The sequence below is a fragment of the Mesocricetus auratus genome, unplaced genomic scaffold (assembly GCF_017639785.1).
Source record: "Mesocricetus auratus isolate SY011 unplaced genomic scaffold, BCM_Maur_2.0 Super-Scaffold_15014, whole genome shotgun sequence".
Lineage (NCBI taxonomy): Eukaryota > Metazoa > Chordata > Mammalia > Rodentia > Cricetidae > Mesocricetus > Mesocricetus auratus.
The window spans coordinates 39,145,703-39,160,831 of record NW_024429186.1 but is presented as its reverse complement, the minus strand read 5'-3'; positions in this window follow the sequence as shown (position 1 = coordinate 39,160,831).

Here is a 15,129-nt window from a genome sequence, read left to right as displayed (position 1 = left end):
TCTGTGGGTTTCACCAGCCTGATCTTGACCCTTTTACTCATCACTCTTCCCTCTCTGCAACTGGGTTCCAGCAGTTCAGTTCAGTGTTTAGCTGTGGGGGTCTGCCTCTGCTTCAATCAGTCACTGGATGAAGGCTCTAGGATGGCATATAAGGAAGTTGTCAATCTCATTACTGGGGAAGGGCATTTAAGATAGCCTCTCCACTATTGCTTAGATTGTCAGTTTGTATCATCCTTGTAGATCTCTGGAAATCTCACTAGTGTTATATCTCTCTTTAAACCTATAATGACTCCCTCTATTATGGTATCTCTCATTCTGCTCTCCTCTATTCTTCCCTCGACTCAACCTTCCTGCTCCCCCATGTCCTCCTCTCCCCACCTATTCTCCCCCTCTCTCCCAGCTCTCTCTCCCCTTCCACCATGCTCCCAATCCACTCAGGAGATCCTGTCCCATTACCCTTCTCTAGGATACTACGCATGTCTCTCTGAGGGGCCTCCCTGTTTCCTAGACTCTCTGGTGGAGGAATTGTAAGCTGGCACTCCCCTGCTCCATGTCTAAAATCCATATATGAGTGTGTACATACCATATTTATCTTTTTGTGAATGGGTTACCTCACTCAGGATGGTTTCTTCTAGTGACATCCATTTGCCTGCACATTTCAAGATTCTATTGTTTTTTTCCACTGAGTAGTACTCAATTGTGTCAATGTTCCACATTTTCTCTATCCATGCTTCTGTTGAGGGGCAGCTAGGTTGCTTCCAGGTTCTGGCTATTACAAATAATGCTGCTATAAACATAGTGGAACAGATGTCCTTGTTGTATGATTGCCCATCTTTTGGGTATATGCCTAAGACTGGAATTGCTGAATCTTGTGGTAGACTGAGTCTCATTTTCCTGAGGAATCTCCATACTGTGGCTGTACAAGTTGGCACTCTCACCAGCAGTAAAGGAGTGTTCCCCTTTCTTCACATCCTCTCCAGCATAAACTGTCATTGGTGTTTTTGATTTTAGCCATTCTAACAGGAGTCAGGTGATATCTCAGAGTTGTTTTGATTAGTATTTCCCTGATGGTTAAGGATGCTGAACACTTTCTTAAGTGTCTATCAGCTATTTTAGATTCCTCTATTGAGAAGTCTCTATTTAGTTCTGAACCCCACTTTTTAATTGGATCCTTTGGTGTTTTGGAGACTTGCTTCTTGAGTCCTTTGTAAATTTTGGAGATCAGCCCTCTGTCAGATGTGGGGTTAGTGAATATCTTTTCCCATTCTGTGGGCTGCCTTTTTGTCTTGTTGACTGTGTCCTTTGCTTTACAGAAGCTACTAAGTTTCAGGAGGTCCCATGTATTAATTGTTGACCTCAGTGTCTATGCTACTGGTGTTATGTTCAGGAAGCAGTCTCCTGTACCAGTTCATTCAAGGGTGCCTCCCACTTTCTTTTCTAACAGGTTCAGTGTGGCTGGATTTATGTTGAGGTATTTAATCCATTTGGACTTAAGTTTTGTGCAAGGTGATAGATATAGATCTATCTGCATTCTTCTACATGCCAGCATCCACTTATGTCAGCACCATTTGTTAAAGATGCTTCGTTTTTTTCCATTGCATATTTTTAGCTTCTTTGTTGAAGATCAGATGTTCATACATGTATGGGTTAATATCAGGGTGTTCAATTCGATTCTATTGGTCTACCTGTCTATTTTTGTGCCAATATCAAACTGTTTTCAGGACTACAGCTCTATAATAGAGCTTGAAGTCAGGGATGGTGATGCCTCCAGATGTTGCTTGGTTGAAGAAAGTTGTTTTGGCTATCCTGGATCTTTTGTTTTTCCATACAAAGTTGATTATTGTTCTTTCAAGGTCTGTGAAGAATTGTGCTGGTATTTTAATAGCAATTGCATTGAATCTGTAGATTGCTTTTGACAAGATTGCCATTTTTACTATATTGACCCTACCTATCCAAGAGCATGGGAGATCTTTCCATTTTCTGGTGTCTTCTTTAATTTCTTTCTTTAAAGACTCAAACTTCTTGCTATACAGGTCTTTCACTTGTTTGGTTAGCATTACCCCAATATATTTTATGTTGTTTATGGCTATTGTAAAGGGTGATGTTTCTCAGCCCTTTTATCGTCTGTATATAGTAGGACTACTGATTTTCTTGAGTTGATCTTGTATCCTGCCACTTTGCTGAAGGTTTTTATCAGCTGTAGGAGTTCCTGTGTAGAGTTTTTTTGAGTCACTTATGTAAACTCTCATATCATCTGTAAATAGTGAAAATTTGGCTTCTTCCTTTCCTGTTTGTATCCTCTTTATCTCCTTTTGTTTTCTTATTGCTCTAGCTAGAACTTCAAGTACAATATTGAAGATATATGAAAAGAGTGGAAGCCTTGTCTTGTTCCTGATTTTAGAGGAATCACATTGATTTTCTCTCCATTTAGTTTGATGCTGGCTGTTGGTTTATTGTATATTCCTTTTTTATGTTCGAGTATGTTCCTGTTATCCCTTATCTCTCCAGGACCTGTATCATGAAGGGATGTTGGATTTTGTCAAAGGCTTTTTCAGCATCTAGTGAGATGATCATGTGGTTTTTCTTTTGTTTGTTTATATGGTGGATTACATTAATAGATTTTCGTATGTTGAATCATCCCTGCATCCCTGGGATGAAGCCTACTTGATCATGGTTGATGATTTTTCTGATGTGTTCTCCAATTTTCCAGTATTTTTTTAACAGTTCATTTTCTGGATTGGACCTCCTTGAAAGACTTCCATGATCTGTGCTGCTGGAGGCTACTTTGCTATTGTGGTCCACTGCCCCAGGTTGTGTTGAAGCTGGATATTCATGTGGCTATCCATGGTCCTACAGCAGCCAGGAGCCATGTTATGTCCCTGGCTAAATTCAGTTTGCCAGTATTTTATTGCATCAGTGTTCATGAGAGATATTGGTATGTACTTCTCTTTCTTAGTTGTGGCTTTGTGTGGCTTGGGTAACAAGGTAATTGCAGCCTTGGAAAAAGAGTTTGGCAATGAACCTTCTGCTTCTATTGCATGGAACACTTTGAGGAGTATTGATATTAGCTCTTATTTGAATTTCTGGTAGAATTATGCACTGAAGTCATCTGGGCCTGGGCTTTTTTTGGTTGGGAGACTTTTAATGACTGCTTTTATTTCATTATGGATTGTAGGTCTGTTTAAATTGCTTATCTGTTCTTGATTTAATTTTGGAAAGTGATATCTATCCTGAAAATTGTCCATTTCCTTTAATTTTTCGAATTTTGTGGAGTACAGGTTTTCAAAGTATTACCTGAAGATTCTCTGGGTTTTCTCGGTGTCCTTTGTTATGTCCCCCTCTTCATTCCTGATTTTGTTAATTTGCATGTTCTCTCTCTGACTTTTGGTTAGTTTGGATAAAGGCTTGTCTATCTTGTTGATTTTCATGAAGAAGCAACTCTTTGTTACATTGATTCTTTTTATTGTTTTCTTTGTTTCTACTTTATTGATTTCAACCCTCAATTTGATTATTTCCTGGCATCTGTACTTCTCTGAGTGAGTTTACTTCTTTTTGTTCTAGAGCTTTCAGGTGTACTGTTAATTCTCTAGTGTGACTATTCTATAGTTTCTTCATGTGAGCACTTAGTACTGTGAACTTTCCTCTTAGTACTGTTTTCAAAGGTTCCCAAAGGTTTGGGTATATTGTGCCTTCATTTTCATTGAATTCTAGGAAGTCTTTAATTTCTTTATTTCTTCCTTGACCTAAGAATGGTGCAATTTCGTGTTGTTCATTTTCCATGAGTTTGTAAGATTTCTGCAATTTGTGTTGTTGAATTCTAACTTTAAAGCATGGTGGTCTGATAAGATACAGGGGGTTATTCCAATTTTTTTATGTACCTGTTGAGGTGTGCTATGTTGCCAAGTATGTGGTCAATTTTAGAGAAGGTCCTATGAGGTGCTGAGAAGTATATTCTTTTGTGTTTGGATGGAATGTTCTATAGATGTCTGTTAAACCTAATGGGGTCATAACTTCTGTTAGTTTGTTTCTTTGTTAAGTTTCTGTGTGAGGTCTTATTGTGATTTGAGTTTTAGTAATGTTTCTTTTACAAACCTGAGTGCCTTTGTATTTGGGTCATAGGTGTTCAGAATTGAGACTTCTTCCTGATGGATGTTTCCTGTGATGAATATGAAATGACCTTCTTCATCTCTTTTGATGATTTTAGTTTGAAGTCTAATTTGTTAGCTACTAGGATAGCTATGCCAATTTGTTTCTTGTGTCCATCTGATTCGAAAATCTTATCCCAACCCTTTACTCTGAGGTAATGTCTGTGTTTGAAGTTGAGGTGTGTTTCTTGTATGCATCTGAAGGATGGATTCTGTGTTCATATCCATTCTGTTAGCCTGTGTCTTTTTATAGGCAAATTAAGACCATTAATATTGAGGGAAATTAAGGATCATTGAGTGTTAATTCTTGTTTTTTTATTTGTTGTTATTGGTGTATTGTTTGTGGATTTATCCCTCTTTTTCTTTTGTCTTTTGATAAAGTGGAATTATCTATTGCCTATGTTTTTGTGAGTGTAGTTGACTTCCTTAGATTGGAGTTTTCCTTCCAGTACTTTCTGTAGGGCTGGAGTAGTGGATATGTATTGTTTAAATCTGGTTTTATCACTGAATATCTTGTTTTCTCCATCTATAGTGATTGAAAGCTTTGCTGGGTATAATAGTCTGGACTGGCAATCTTAGCAGGCTTGCAGTTGCTTGGTTCGCTGGAGGCAAGTCAACCTGCCTGCAGTCCCCAGGTCAGTTCTCATTATTTTAATAGAGCAACTTTTGTTAAAGATAATTACATTCTTTGAATCTCATCACAGCACCAGATATATAACAGCATAAGTACCTTGGGTCCCTGATTTCGGTTCCCTGAACTCAGCCTCTGTTCTGGTGGATGCCATGGGGTGGTGGGGCTGACTCATTCTAGCTTGAGGAGGTCTAGTATTACACATCGTTTTTCAAAATTCAATGCAATACACAGACTCACATTTAAGTGAATTATATCCAAAACCAGTGTGTTAAATACTCCATAACTTTCTACCCATTTGACTATGTGTTGCTGTTACCCATGTTCTTTGGATTTTGTGCCTATTGAATCTGTCTGGACATTCTGTGTCAGTGCTGCTCTTCTTAGCTCATGTTCAGGGACATCATGATGGACATTATTAAAAGTGGCAAACACCACAAGTCAAGGTTTTATTGGACAGCTGGTTGTTGGCCATTTGCTAGCAAACTCCTGGGGTAGCTGCCATCTCTGACCAACATCACAGTGTACTCTAAATCCACGGCTGATGTTCTTCTCACTGCCATTTCTCACCCAGCTTGTGTGCCCCTGGTCTAAGCAAAGCAGTCAGAAAGGTACTCTGTAACGACCTTTTAAACCCCACAGCAAATCCCTTCCACCAATGTCTTTTAGGAATACTATTTTGTTTATCAACATCTATCCCCATGGAAAACAGAGACATCTCTCTGCAAAGAATGACTCTTCTGCTTGTTGAGGAGCTCCCGTCTCCAGCAGCTTTGATGCAACACCCTTTGCAGAGCCCCAGAGGACAAGAGTCAGAGTACCTTTGGTTCATGCTGCCTATTAGCCGATTAGCTCCTTGAGTGGGAAGCAGACTCCCTCATGCTGCTTAAATCCCTTGTTTTTTCCCCTTGGTTGTGCCAAGATCATCTCTAAGCATTCATACACAAGGGCAGCACACTAGGACTGCTGCTTGGAAAGCAAAATGTAGCTTCCTTTCATTAAAGCTCAGGGCTAATCCAGCACAATATAGATTTAATGAGCAGTTAGGATGAGCCAAGAAAACAGGTACATGATGGGAGATCTGCCTTTGGTCCACACAAAGCCAGAAGCAACTGATACAATTGGTGTATTTATACTTATGCTGTGAAAAATGTACCATCACTTGGGTTTGGGCATTAATACTTTTAGGTAGAATAGATATCCATCAACCTGCCCATCCACCCACCCATTCACCTATCCATCCTATGGTAATTTGTTGAATATACCGGAAACCAAGAGTCAAGTATGCTCAGGCCCCCGAGGACTCCTGTGCTCATGGGTACACAAGAGCCTGGTGCAGAGTGTGCAGATTCTATGTGCAACTGGTTTGCTTCCTTCTAGTTGTTGCTTGTTATGGATGAAATGAAAGACCATGAGTTGATTACCATAGAGGAACTTACACAAATTTTAAACCCAATGACGGTTGGCCCCCATGTCATCTGCAGTGTCAGGGGAGAAGATACAGAGTTCTTGTTTCCTTACATTCCACTCCCTTCTTCTAAAGAAGATGGTTTTCAAAAAATGCAAAGTATGAAAGCAACAATGGTATCAGTGTGTGGGCTCTTCTAAGCCCTGACCTCCTTTCCAAGCTTTGTTGCTTCTCTCAGAGGGGAAAAAATGAAGGAGAACTGAACCCTGATCTCCAGCACAGTTCTGGAGATTTGCTTGGTCCATACCTGATGTCCATAACATTTTGGGGTCACAATACACCCCAGATTCTACTTTCTGCTGTGGTGTCCGATACTGGATGATGCCTCCTGAGTCTCAGAGGGACACTCAAGCTGAGGTCATCATTTGATGGAGGAGTACTTCCCACCAGTTGAGTCTCATGCTGTGTTGGTCCCATAGATGCAATTAGTTACCCAACAACAGAAATCCTGTTCTGCTGTTGGCAGGTATACTGGCACATTACAGATCGAACAGATGGCTACTGGTTCCACAAATTAGATTTCCAGATGATGGCATAATAGTGTGTCAACAGCCACTCCGGCGTTGCCCTTCCAGCCTCTCAGACAAATTAGAATGAGTCTAGATAAACACACTGACTTCCTACCAACCAACCATTGCTCTGGATGGGTCTAAGGGTAGGCAGGACACTGTGCTCTTTGAAGACATTTTATTAATTTGCAGTGTGCATCTCTTCTTGCTCTTTTCTCTGACCCTGATTTGGAGTTTCTTAAATTATCCATATGCTGACCAAAGGCACTTCTTTTCTCTTCAGTCTGTATTTTTGACCAGATTGACCTGAGGCACGGAAGAGTCCTGCTCCATTTCTGACAGTGAGCCAACAGCTTTTGGCCACAGGATTGCCTGTCCATCTTCTCCAGACACTTCTTCCTTCTTAGAGACTTATGTTACCCCAACTAGCTAAGGGTGGTTCTCCTATCACACAGTCTCCTTCCTACTCCATTTACTGTTGATCAAAAAAGCCAGTTTTTAATTGGACAGAAGACAATCAGATTTCCTCTCTTGGGAAACAAAAAGCGGAGGAGACAGGAAGATCATTGTAACTGGCAGACAGCAGAGGGAACATGTGATGGTTGGTTTTTGTCAGCTTGACACAAATCTAGATATATCTGGGAAGAGGGAATCTTAATTGAAAAGATCTCTCCATAAGTAGATAGAACCTTTTCTTAGTTAATGATTGATGTTGTAGGGTTCAGCTCACTGTGGATGGTTCCACCACTGGAAGGTTGTCCTGTGTTGTATAAGAAAGCAGGCTGAGCAAGCCATGCAGAGAAAGCCAGTAAGCAGTGCTCCTCCATGGCTTTTGCCTCAGGTCCTGCCTCCAAGTTCCTGCCTTGAGTTTCTGTCCTGACTTCCTTTGGTGATGAAATGTGACTTTAGTTATAAGATGAAATAATCCCTTTCCTCCCTAAGTTGATTGTGGTCCCGACAATAGAAACTCTAAGACAGAAGGTCTAGGCATTGTTTGGAGGTTCTACTTGTCTGTTTTCTTCCATGCCATCGAGATCTTTAGAATAAGTTTCCGTTTATTTGAATTTGCATGAGTAGTTTCTGTGCAGTCAAGGTGATTCCTATGTGGTGCCACATCTTGCTCAGCTTTATTTTTTAAAGGAAAATCATGGAAACCACACTGTTGCCTTGGCAAAACTACCCTCAAATTCTGAATGTCAAATGTCTACCACTATACCAAGTGAGGCGTTCTTGAATTAAAACCATGGTCAAGTTTAATCACTCATGGAGTGGAACCTCACCTGAGTGCCTTTGCCCATGCCCTACCACCAGTACAGCTCGTGTTGCCCATATCCCCACGAAAACACACCAATGCGCCTTCCCCAATTGCCAAATAGCCTAGCTTCCCTCCTGTTCTTTGACTTGACAAATCAATGGTATTTAGTTCATTATACTAATCGTGTGGGCATTCATTATACTGGCTGCTTCTCTTGCTTGTATAAAAAGGTGGTTCGTAGTATATAAAAGCCTGTCATGGCTGGGGTAGCTTGAGATGCGGACAGTTCACCATCAAGGATTGCAGCTATTCTCAGCCTCAGATGAAGGCAAGGTCCTGCAAGCAGGGGCAGGAACAAAATGACCCAGGCAGACCTGGTTTTTTACTTGGTTTGATTATTTTTCCTCCAATTTTTAATAATTTTATGTATCAAAACATTCTTGGAACCCTTTGGCTCAGCTTTTTTTAAGTGGATTGTTAGTTCTGTATTTGAAGAAAGTAACCTTCTAAATCACTCTGAGAGAGAGCAGAGACATTGCCATTAACCCTCATCTAAGTCCCTTTTAGACTTGGGATCTTAGTGGCCAAACCCTGACCAGCTCAACCAGAGGCTGTTAACTCTTTGGGAACAGTCCTGATATGGACCACTGGAGAATGGCTAGCCAGCTGTAAGGGAGCTCAGGATGAGGTGTCTCCATTGTCATATCATATTTGACAGCAGGCTAGGTGATGCTCCTCTTTGTTTTTCTAGCATGCTCCTTTGGTATGTTTGCCCCTGTTTGTGTATACTTGCTGACTCCTGTCTGATAATAAAACCAGTGTGAGGGATGTGCTAGGCTGGCTAGATCATTCTCTTTGGCTAGGAATGTGAGACTTTGTGGAGTATATAAAGCAAGGCATTGAGGTCTGACTGAGAAAACTGCAAGAGGATAATTTCCAATTGTGTCTAGTTTTAACACAGACCCAACTGCCTCATGCAATAAGGTTGGTTCCCTGTTACATAGTTTAGCTGAATCTTTAGCAGGAAGTGGCGTTCCTACCATGTCTATGGTCACTTATCCTCTCTAACCTCATGCTGGCCTATCGTTTTCTTTCTTGAATTCCCTAAGAGCTTATAACCAAGGGACTGTAAATGTGATGTACATGTTTGGAAAATGGGGGAAAATAATAAGATAGTATTAACTCATAGCCATGTTATAGGCTCCTACAGTTCAAAAGCTTCTCTGCCCTTCACATGGCAGACCATCCCTGGAGGCAAGTTGCCTGCCCTGCTCTCAGTTCCTGGGTGAACAACTATACTTTACCTTTCTTGAGTAGGTGTGTCTTTTGGCCTCCAGCCCATGACTCCTTAGGATGGGGGCAGTTTAGAAAGGAATAGCTCTTGAACGCACTACCTGGAAGAGTAATTAAACCCCAATATCATGATTAAAATGTATACATAGATAGCACATAAATACTGTAAGTTATGTTAGTATACATAAACATGATAGATAATACATATGTATTGTCAAATTAAAAAGTACATCAAAGGACAAGTGAATTACAGGATTTGCAGTGAGACCTGCAGTGGCTTTACAGGAAGTTTCCAACCCCAGTCCTTCCTTCCTCACAATTCCTTTCCCAGAGTGCTGTGCAAGGCAAGACTGACATCTCGTCGATATCTCTGAGTTTACACTAAGCCTTCTCAGGCTATGTCTATTAGGTGTTTGTTTTATGAAGGGCCTGGGATTAAGGGCGAAGTGAAGAGAAAGAGAGAAGGAGATCTGAAGACATAGCTCTTGTATTCACAGAGTTTACAATCTTGTTGGAAGGTATGCTGCAGGTCAAACAATTTAAAGTAGTTCTCAGAAAAAATAAGCCACAAAGCACCAGCCGAACAAGGAAAGGGACTGAGACACTGAGATCCATCCATCTCATTTGGGGTATTAAGTGAACATATTTTGGGTTAAGACACACGTAAATTAGTTCTGGATCTAACCACATGTGTGGAAGTGTCATGGGGGTCTTTGACTGGGTTAGTTTCTTGAATGTCAAGAATGCTTGGGTAGATGTTCTGTTAGCATGACTAGAGCCTTCACCATTGGGGCTGTCTACCAGAGCTCCAAATGTATTACTCACCAACTTCCTATATTTCTGCAGCCATCTGAGGTGAGACTTTATAGTCCTTGTCATCCTTTCATCACTAATACATGTGAAGTTAGTATCTGTGCATGGTCATACATGCACAGAAGAATCTATACAGGTATAAGAAAGGATGTGCATATGAGTTTTGGTGTGTTTTCAGTATGTACTGGTGGATGGTCACAATAAAAATGCAGGAGTTTTTATTTCTATCACTAGTTCTCATATCAGCTTATTTTGTCTTATGTTCTTGGCTTGGATCCAAGGTGACAGATATCATAGACCTCTGCCTGTTGTTTCTGGCCCAAGGGCTCAAGTAACTAGCCTCCAGGAGGTTCAGTTTATTAAACCAAAGTGAACATGTGCTGCCTCTTATTTTTTTCAAAGCATCCTTTTAATAAAATTGCTAAGCACATACATTTCCTAAAACATTACTATTGACTTTCAAAAATGGCTGAGTTTGAGAGCAGTAATTAAGGAAGTAGTCAAGAGTACATGGGCTTGGTAGTGGATTACTTAACAAATCTTGGTGTATTATAAAGATACCCTGTGAAATCCAAAAGACATACATCACCACCAGGTAAAAGAATGTGCCATATTCTACACTGAATGCGGAATTTTTGTCTGAAAGTGTTAGGACAGGCCAAAGATGAGATAACAAAGTTTTAGATTCCTTCTTGGGTTGAAGATCAATGAGACAGTGAGGAAAATGGGGAAAGTATGCATATAACTATAATACTTTTAAATGAGAAAGGGCTGTCTCTGCACTTCCCACCCTGGTAAAACACTCCTTGGGACTAAGTTGGGGGGGGGAGAGGATGATGGGCCAGTCTAATTCAGCCTAGGAGCTCACTGTGTGTGGGCTGACAGCATCTCTCCTCATTAAGGTGATGTGTGATATTATGGATGACCTTGTCTAAGACAATTAAGAACTGAGAATAAACGGGATGGCTCTGGCCCAGCTAGCCGCCAGTTCAGTGAAGACCTGCCAAACTTGTGTAATGGCAACTGCATTAGGAGGAGCCTGGAGACTGGACTGAGACCAAAGATGGTCTCCTCGTGTCCCTCTTTGAACAGATCACATCTGCAAAGATCTGATCCAGAGATGCAATGCCAAGTGTGGCTGATGTTCCAACCCTGGGGACTAATGACCAAACACACATGCATACTCTGACTTGCTCTAGCTCTCAAATAAGATTCATTTAGTCTCCTTAGTTTTACAATAAAACCATGGTTTAGTAATTCGGGTATAGCAGGTAAGAATTCTGGGGCTTAGAGAGGTTGCTAGGCTGGCTTCAAGACAGAAGTTCCAAAATGAAAACACAAGCTCCCTGACTCCAGGGCTGGTGTTATTTCTACTACACCACACTGCTTCTACTACCTGCTATAAGCCCAGAAGCAGGTGGTTAAGAAGAAGGTTCTGGAAACCACATCCCAGAGGGAGCCTTGGAGAACTGGAGAAGCCAGACCTAAAAAGAGATGTTTCAGAGAGTCCCTGATAACTGTTGTCACATATTTGGAACCTGTCACAAGAGGGGAAAAAGAATTCTTTGTATGAGAATTGTGACTAATTGGTTGGAGTTGTGTGCAAAGCCAGAGGTCGAATGCAAAATGATATGGAGGGTGAGATATACTGGGGCTTCTGAATTGTGTCTGCCATGGTCAGAGAAGCAAGGGCCTGAGAGCTGCCAGGGAACTGGGAAGGCGAAGGCCAGTGTGCTCTGTGGGCAGCAGAGGGGCCCTCTACGTGAATGTCTGTAGCTAGATGGTCACTGCTTTTGTGGGTGGGCTGAATCTGCCTTCACTCAGTCCCTGCTCATGCTTTTTGTCAGTTTGATTTTTGTTTGCTGATATTTTGCTTTGCTTTTTGGCAAGGTCTCACGCAGTTTCAGACTGGCCTGGAAATTGCTATGTAGCTTATGTAAGTATGTAGGCTGGCCTCGAACTCATGATCCTGATCCTCCTCCTTCAGTTTCTTGAGTGCTGGGATTGCAGAGCTCTGCCACCACATCTGGCTTCCTGCTTGGTTTGGCAAGGTCCACCGCAGTTTTTCATTGGAGAGACTTTCTGGAGGGGAATACTAGCTGGTTGATTTCAAAATTCATAGTTTGGAGCCCACCATTGGTCCCTTGCGCACCCCCAGTGGTTGGGGCAGAGTTGGCCCAGCAGCAGTCACGGTTCTCAGCAGGCCTGCAGTGCTGCCATCTGTTAGCTCTTATGAGCCACTCGAGGTCTATAGCAACCCCTAGGGTGCCCTCAGCTCTCTCATGGCCGCCAACAGCGCCTAGCACCCAGGGTTTCCACTTGTCCCTCTTGGTATTTGGGAACGGAAGAATTTCATCCACTGGTTTTGTCATAATGTCCAGGGCTGGCTTCTTCTTTTTCTTTTCTGCTTTGTAGCTCTCTGCAATTTAGGTGGTGATTTAGGAAGCTTCAGAACCTATGCTGGCCCCCTGGCCACCATCTTGCCAGATCTGTTTCTCTGGGCCTCTGTTGTTGGTCATCTCAGATTACCCCTTTTTTTTCCAGCTCTGTGGCCAGTCCTAGGAGTCTCCATATTTTCCTCGAATCCAATTATCTCTTAAAAACAATAATAATCTGCTAATAAAACAGATAGCATTTGTAAAGGGGTTTGGAGTTACAGAATAGCTCTGTGGGAACATAGCTTTAAAAAGAAAGCAGGAGATTCAAAAACAGATATAAAAGCTGCTGTTTTTCACCGTGAGTTATGGTCCCAGGCCCCGTGAGATGTGCACTGATCCACATTTTCCATTCTCCACCCCGGTGGAGAACAATTCTCACAGTTGGGTGTCCATCACAGTAATCTGTCGGTTTTGCCTGACTAAAGTCACATCATTGATTGATGCCAAATCTTGCTCAATTAAAGGTTCATTTTTCTTTTGGCTGTTGGCAAATGCAACATTGATTATGGGTTATTAGCATCCACCCTCTTGGATTCCAAATATGCTGAGAGCATTTGTCTGCATACCAATGACAGCAATAGCAACCAGGGCTCTGAGCCACCTTTCTATTCTGGGCCCAAGGACACCTGGCAGCGGGTCTGACTGCAGGCAGGGGATTTGCTCAGTCAGGCCCTTCCTAGCAAGATTAAAAGGAACTTTTCCCAGTCTCTATCTAACTCCCTGCCTCCTACTTGAAGTCCAAAACCATGGTGATTTTTGTGATAGTCGTTGGAATCTTTTTACTTGTCCATTCACACATTCATTTGTTCATTGGTTTATTCATTCAGTAAGTAGTACCGAATGCTGACTTCTGGGGACATGAAAAAGTTCAGAAACTATGGGGGGATGAAACTGATCTTCTAAGCTGCCAGTGAAGGGTGCTTCTGTTTTGGTGGCAACTCCTCAGCAGCCTATGAAAGTCACTTTCAGGATCGCTGCCCCAACTTCCCACAATGCTCTTCCTCTTGGGTCTTTTGGGGAGAGAAAACTCCATCTTCCCTAAGTGACTTTCATTCTCATTGTCCTCTGCTTTGGGGTATCACTGTGGCATGGCCCCCAGGTCTTCCAGGAGTTGTGTAGAGCCTCTGGTGATTGAAAGACTTTGCAGAACTCCGAGACTGCTCTTTCCTGGAGGCTGAGGCCCTCCCCCAGGAGCCTCCTGGTGGCATGGGGTGGCCTGCATGTCCCAGGTGTTCTACTACCCCTTTCCTCTGAGCTCCTGATTGACCTCACAGGCCCCAGCATTGCTTGGCATGTGTGCTTTCTAAGGCTCTGGAACAAATGACCATCTATCTACTCAGTGGTTTAAATGAATATGGCTTGATCATCTTTTTTTTTTTAAGATTTATTTATTTATTACACATACAGTGTTCGGCCAGGAGAGGGCACCAGATTGAATTGTAGATGGTTGTGAGCCACCATATGGTTGCTGGGAATTGAACTCAGGACCTCTGGAAGAGCAGTCAGTACTCTTAACCTCTGAGCCATCTCTCCAGCCCCCTGGCTTGATCATCTTACAGGGCAGAAACCTCACTGCTGTGAACTCCGGGTCCCTGTGGGAGTAAGAAAGGATCCCCTTCCACCTTGTCCTGCCTCCAGGGGCTCCCTACTTTCTTTAGCTCCACCCCCAGTTCCCAGCATCAAAGCTTGCAGCAAGCCTCTTCCTCATCTGACAGTTGTGATGCTCTTGGCTGCTTTTTGTGAGGACACTGTGATAACATTGGATAGCACACCAACAAAGTTCTCTCCCCAAACCCAGGGTGCTCCTGATTTGACCAGGACCACCCATTAGCTAGGCAATATCCTGCCTACCCCAAGTTGTATCTTAAACCTGGCAAGGTCCTTTTAACATTCCCAGGTTCTGGGATGTGGCCATGTTGGGTCAGGGGGCCATTACCCTGTCTACCTTCCCAGATTCACTGTACTGAGCAGGGGAAAGGCATTCAGCTCAGCTCAGCTCCAACAAGCCTGGGATATGTCAAACTGACAGTAATGAGAGCAAACACTTAATGAGTGCTTGTCACAAGAATCACACACCATATAAAAGCTTTAGATACATTTCCTCATTGAACTCCTCTCAAGAGCTAAGGTAGTCAAGGAAACACAGGTATGAGAGGTTAAATAGCTCCCTCAAGATACTCAAACCAGGGAACCCAGGAGTTGGGGGGCTCCCTTGAATATGCTGCTTTCCAGGAAAAGAAGTTTGGCTAGGAAAAGTAGGGGACAGACAGATGAAGAGCTGTTCCCATATGTGGCCTGCAGCAGCCCTTCAAATATCTCATGTAAAAGGCAGAGCATCAAGCTTGGCACACACCTCTCTGGCCAGTGTCAATTGGCACCATCACTCCAAGAGCCTATCAATCAGAAACTTAAGCTGATAAAGTTAGCATGCCTTCTCAACCACTTATAGAGCCACAGCCAGGCCTGTTAGTGGTGACACTCCACATGCTTCCTGTATGATTTGTAGATGAATCTGCTGCTGAGAAAATATCCTGGGTGCTGCTGCTGCTGCTGCTGCTGTGTGTGTGTGTGTGTGTG